The sequence below is a fragment of the Neoarius graeffei genome, chromosome 8 (genome assembly GCF_027579695.1).
Source record: "Neoarius graeffei isolate fNeoGra1 chromosome 8, fNeoGra1.pri, whole genome shotgun sequence".
NCBI lineage: Eukaryota > Metazoa > Chordata > Actinopteri > Siluriformes > Ariidae > Neoarius > Neoarius graeffei.
In genome coordinates, this window is record NC_083576.1 from 25295415 (window position 1) to 25302474 (window position 7060).

Genomic DNA, 7060 nt, shown 5'->3' on the forward strand with positions numbered 1-7060 from the left:
GGCAGCTGTCTATGCCAAATATTCTGTAGCAGCCAATGCTTGTGGAGGGGCAAGGGTAGTGGAAATATGACTCCCTCCTCTTGAATTTCATGTAAACCACAAAGACAGAGTCACCATGTTTAATTATGTTTTTCACCATTATGATTTCATTTTTAATCACTAGGCAATCATTGCCCTGCTTTGAAGAAAAACAGAAATCATTGAAATGCACTTTTTTAAATTGCTGGCCAGAACTTAAGTGTTGGGGTAATGGGCCCTCCTGGTGTGGGTGTAACAACTGTGGTTGTGTAGGTGGTGGTGGAAATAAACAAACTGGCTCCTCTGAAAGGCGTTTGACAACCTGTTGTAAAGGTTGAGATGGCTTGCGTAGCATTTTTTTTAGTTTACCCAAATAATTCTCGTAAGGAAAGGATGAGATGTTGTCTAGGGAACCATACTGGCGGTACTCATGTGTCAGATGTATTGTTTGATGTACGCTAAACACAATCTCGTCTTTACCATACACCTCTCCAAAATGCTTTACAAAAGCCATTAACAATTTTTCGGAAAAACAAACCATACTTTCAGAAATGTTTGGTGTGAGTAGCAAAAACATGGCCACAGAAAACAACATGAAGTTTTCATAGAGATCTTGTGGAAGAATGTCCCTCAGAACTAATGGCCCACTGTAAATCATAAATTGGCGCAGCTCTGCCGCTTTCCACCTATCAGTTTCGGCGAGTTCACGGGGTTTCCGTGCAAATTCAGCTGGAGTATAGGGACGAAGCTGTATTAACTTTTCGGAGATGGCTTTAATGGCTATTGTAGGCTGCCTTGTAGAGTTTTTCCCCCTCATCCAAAAATGTATCAACTTTTTCATAACGCCAAGGCAACATAAATGCATATAATCTATTGGGAAGGCAGACACCATTTTCACCAGACCCGTCAGAGGACTTCTGTTGATGTGGTGGTCCTCATCTACCATATTTTCAAACTCCTCGTCTGACCTTAGCCTAACATCAGTCTCAGGATACGTCATTTTTTTCTGCCAAATACCAGTCTGATGGCATTTATCGCATCCGGAGTACCCATTATGGCATTTAATTTGTTTTACAAATGCTCGAGCAGGAGCATCACAAATGAAGGATGAAATGGCCACCCTCAGCTTTCTACCTCCAAATGTTACCCCATTGCAAAGCAGATCAGAGAGGTCTTTAACAAACTGCGTCAGATAATCAAACACATTGGAGGGTTTTCCAGGGCCACAAAAGATGCCAACTAAAAACAGTGTTCTGGTGTAATCGCAATCAATCAGTGCCAAAATAGGCCAAAACTGAAGCCTGGTGCTTTTGAAAATAGGGAGACCATCGATGTTAAATTGAACTCTTATTGTTTGAATAACATCTGGTAAATGGATGGTGCTTAATTTGGACAAAATTCCCTTTGCCAAGCAAAAATGGAAGTATTCCCCATTACCTATGGTCTGTAATGGTACTGCAGGCTTAGTGCCCAATAAGGTCCTAGCATCCTTGGGCAGTTCAGGGTGGCTTGTTCTCAAAATGGTCAACAGAGCAGTAATGGCAATCAAAGGCACAGAGAATGATGCAGCCCAGTGTTTTAATTTTTGGTGAAGCCCTGACTCTTCAAAAGAGTCACCATCAATATGACTGTCACTGTCACCCTCTGAAGACATGCTACTGCTGTCAGACTCTGCATCACTGCACCCTCCCAACTCAACAGAATCCCCACCATCCTCATCTAAACCCATTGATGATGCAGGCCTGGGTGATGCAATTGAAGGAGAGACTTGAGCAGCAGGATTACCCAGAGCTGACTCAAAATCGAACAGAATCTGCCTTTCTGACATTTCAGTAGCTGTCACAACACGTCTTCTTTTTGACCAATAAGAAGCCATGTTCTCTCCCCTAAAGAAATAAATGTCTGCAGTACTTTTTGAGGGAATGACGGGGTAGTGGTCTTCAGGTTCCATTGAGGTAAACATGGGGGGAACAAAGACAACAACATTTACGTCATTACATTTGAAATAACCTTACACACACACACACACACACAGTTCAAACAATTGTTTTATAGAAAGTTCTGTTTTAATACCAACAATGTTTTAACAATGTCTGGAGTCATGTTCTAATGGCTGCGACCCATACTGCCCTACAAAGCCAAAAGACCTTAATATCACTTAAGGTCAACATGAGTTATTGCCATTTTTGGAACAGAGGACATCAGTTGTATCATGTGATGAATTATTTCGAGTCATTTCTGTTTTTTTCTGGTAACAATAAGACGTCGTTTTTACCATAACTTCCAAAAGCAAAGGGAAAACCAAGGCAGAAGCCTGTAATGAGTCTGATGAGTTAAGGTCTTTTGGCTTTGTAGGGCAGTATAGGCCTACAGCGTTACAAAGCCCAGCCCCCTCAAGCCGGGTATAGCTACCGGTTATAACCACGGCCTATATACTCGATTGAAATGCTTTGTTTTCACTCCATCAAGACCACTACTTTGACTAGTTTTCGACTAAACAATGCATCTGCATGTTTATTGTATTAGTTGAGGGAATATAAGCAATTTCGTTCGTGGTACCTCAAACAAAGTGGTCACTACAGAAGCGTTGGTAGCTGGATAATCTTTAAAGTTCATGGCCGCAAGGCGCGACCCATGGCTACACAAAAGAACAGGTCAGCTCAAAACGACATGTGACCTAGGCCTACATGCTCGATTTAAACGCTAAGTTTTCACACCAACGCTAAGTTTTCACTCCAACAAGACAACTACTTCGACTCGTTTTTCGATTGAATAATGCATCTGCATGTTTATTGTTTCAAATGGACACGTGCGCGCACACGCACACACACAGTTCAAACAATTGTTTTATAGAAAGTTCTGTTTTAATACCAACAATGTTTTAACAATGTCTGGAGTCCTGTTCTAATGGCTGCGACCCATAGCGTTACAAAGCCCAACCCCCTCAAGCCGGGTATAGAGCTACCGGTTATAACCACGGCCTATATACTCGATTGAAATGCTTTGTTTTCACTCCATCAAGACAACTACTTTGACTAGTTTTCGACTAAACAATGCATCTGCATGTTTATTGTATTAGTTGAGGGAATATGAGCAATTTCGTTCGTGGTACCTCAAACAAAGTGGTCACTACAGAAGCGTTGGTAGCCTGGATAATCTTTAAAGTTCATGGCCGCGAGGCGCGACCCATGGCTACACAAAACAGGTCAGCTCAAAACGACATGCGACCTAGGCCTACATGCTCGATTTAAACGCTAAGTTTTCACTCCAATGCTAAGTTTTCACTCCAACAAGACAAGTACTTCGACTCGTTTTTCGATTGAATAATGCATCTGCATTGTTGTTGTTTCAAATGGATACTAGTTGAGGGAAATTTCTCCAACGCGTGATATGACTGAAGTTCATCATAACTTCTTAAACTGCTTGAAATTGTATTCGAAATTCCCTTTATTAATAGTGACTGAATAATGGTACGTACCAGATGTCCAGGGATGAATGAAAATGTAGCGTGGTCCAGAGTTTTTTTTCAATGTTGTTTCAATGGTCCAAGCATAACAGCAGGCCGATCCACAAGAGAGTCGCGATCCAACCGAGTGGTGGGAGTTTCACGTGCACCCAGGTATATAACGAAAATGACGTCATCCAGTAAACAGCAGTGGTAATCGCACTGCATTATAGGACATTATGAATTAAATAATTATAATTATAAATTATAATTATAATTATAAATTAGAATTAATTTATGATCATCTTGGAAATGTTAAGTTATTTGCAAAAAAAACTTTCAAAGATAGGTCAAATCCATTGCTGAGTTAAGAAAGTAAACTGGTTTTTGTTCTTTTTTTATCATTTATCATTATCACTTATATCATTTACTCGTATCTATGTGTAAGCAGGATAAGACAAACAGTGGCAATTTATATTCTGAACAATTAGTTGCTCATCCTACCAATGTTGAAAACTGGCCGGCAAAAGTGACGATGGTTCAACATCGTATATTCGACCTTCTCTGACGGTCGACAGATCAACCTTTACCCACGGTGATTCAACAGTGATAAATCGACCTTCTCCGATGGCGGAGAAATCGACGTTTCACGGCGCCGTTTCAGCGTTGATTTTCTGACTTACGACGGAAACCGACCATTCTGACCAAGAATCGGCGCCGTTTCAACGTCCCTCTGCTATCTGGGTTGTTTCTGCGTGTCAGCCCTATGATGACTTGTCCAGGGTGTACCCTGCCTCTCACCCATAGTCAGCTGGGATAGGCTCCAGCTTGCTTGCGACCCTGTACAGGATAAGCGGCAACAAATAATAGATGTTTTTTACATTTTTGTTTTATGATTCATTTATCGTCACATTTTTTTCATATCACTCATTTATTTTCATGTGTGATCTTTTCATTATTTATTTATCTTCACATGTGATTTTTCCCCATATGATTGATTTTTACATGCAATTGTTTCACATGGTTTCATTTATGACATTATCCACATAATTATATCACATGATGCCATGTGTATACTTGAGTTAATGTGCAATGTCAGGGCATACCATGGTTAAATTCATCTCCACATATTTTTTTCCTGATGTGATTGCATATTAGTTACATAATCACATGTGAAAAACATATGATCACATGTGGATTGTGTGCAAATTTTCCATAAGGTGTGCTATTCATCTGGTGAATAACTTCACAAGCAAGTGAGTCTAAATGAAAATCTCAATGAAATGGTGGCGTGAACATGCCAACCTGGCTCAAAATAGTGCCAATAGAAGGCAGTGAAGGCAAACAAAACAAACAAACAAAACCCCACACCATACAAAGGACTCATGAACACAAACACAATATATTCAGATATTATAACACAGATTTTTCCTATTCATGTTTTTGATAATGTATTTCAATGTTGTGGAAAGAAAGAAAGCCCTCAGATTATTTGGTATCATTGTTCTGTGATATCATGCCACCAATATTCATTTCACCATTTATCAGACACTCATTTGTTAATTACGTAGATAAATCCTGCTCTCAGAAAGAATAACAGGCAATGGTAATTAGCATTGTTTAGATGGCAACGATCTATTGAGCAGCAAACTCATTATCATACTTTAGAGGAGGTGCAAAGAGGTGTAACTGATGTAAACAGATTTATTTCAAGTCATCAAATATTGGGGAACAGGATGGCTGAATTTGTACTGGCTTTGCATAACTCAGAGCAAACTACTCTGGGATCATTGGGGCATTCTGAGCCTGCATTGTTCCATTTGTGACAGTGTTTTTAAAATCATTGTTCATGAAGTTCAAACATTTTGCCTCAAATGGAAAAATTTATACACAATGTAAAATTACACATAATTAATGATAATTCTAATCCTCATCTCATCTCATTTTCTTCCACTTATCCGGGGCCGGGTTGCAGAGGCAGCAGTCTGAGCATGGAAGCCCAAACTTCTCTCTCCCTAGACACCTCGGCCAGCTCCTCGGGAAGAACACCGAAGCGTTCTCAGGCCAGCCGAGAGACATAGGCCCTGTCCACACGGCAACGGATTCAGGTGACTCCAATACAATTGCTTATCGTTTAGGCCTGGCGTCCACACGGCACCGGCGTTTTGGGTGCCCAAAACGCAATCTTTTTGAGAACGGGTACCAGAGTGGAAAGATCTGGCAACGTTGCCGTTGTGAAGTCGTCTGGATGAGTAGAACGGATTTGTTTACGATGACGTCACAACCACATGACTGTGAGTGCGTCACGCCGGGTAGAAGTGTAACGAATATCACCAGGAAAAAGCCTTACAGAGCACTAGTGAGAGTGAAACACGAGCTTGGATATTATTATTATGTTCAGTGTTAGTTCACAGTAGTAATGCAAGAAGCAGAATAGTGACAGTAATAGTGAAGCAAAAACATGCAATTGTACAAACACTGCAGCTCTACAGCAAAATATTCATTTATGAAATGGTCTGATTCTTAACACCAGTAGTGCCAATGATCTTCTCATTGCGATGCGAGTTGTCAACAAATCCTATAACTTGGTTCATGAAATGCGCTTACAAAATATTTTCACTGTGAATATTTATTGTGTAATGGTGCAATCCCGCCAGCAAAAATAGGGGAAAAAAGGAGCGATCTCACCTCTTCAGATGTTGATTTAAGTCCGACAATACATTCCTCAAAAGGGGCGTAGAAGAGCAAATTAATCCAATTTATTCCGGACCATTAAAGACGCCGCCTTCCAGGTAGAATCATACGTCATCCTCGCCGCCATATTGGAGAGGTCAAAGCGGAGAATAAAGATTAGCTGCGTTTAACTGTACCAACAGGTTTACCGTCCAAACGAGATCATATGGGATTACCTTTCACAGGTGAGAAACAGCAAATTAATCCATCAACGTGTATCATTCAATTTATTCCGGACCATTAAAGACGCTGCCTTCCGTGTAGATTCATGTGTCATCCTCGCCGCCATTTTGGAGAGGTCAAAGCGGAGAATAAAGATTAGCTGCGTTTAACTTTACCAACAGGTTTGCTGTCCAAACGCGATCACATGGGATTACCTTTCACAGGTGAGACTGGAAAAATACTTTTCATTGTATTTGGTCATTATAATGTAATTTTACAAACAGATTTTCCTGACTTTGTGGCTAATATGAAGTCTCGCGCATAATAGTTTATGCGCATGCGTCCTTACTTCTTCTATTGTTCTGGTGTCTCCGAAGGGACCGTCTTACAGCGCCCCTAGAGGTGTGGCATGTGTATTGCATCGTTTTCAGCAAGCGTTGCGTTGCCATATGGACCTGATATTTTACTGATTGTTGCCCATTTGGACGCGATATATTTTTAAATAACATCTCGTTGCCGTTGTCGTGTGGATGTAGCCATAGTCTCTCCAGCGTGTCCTGGGTCTTCCCCGGGGCCTCCTCCCGGGGGGACATGCCTGGAACACCTCCCCAGGGAGGCGTCCAGGAGGCATCCGAAAGAGATGCCCGAGCCACCTCAGCTGATTCCTCTCGATGTGGAGGAGCAGCGGCTCTACTCTGAGCT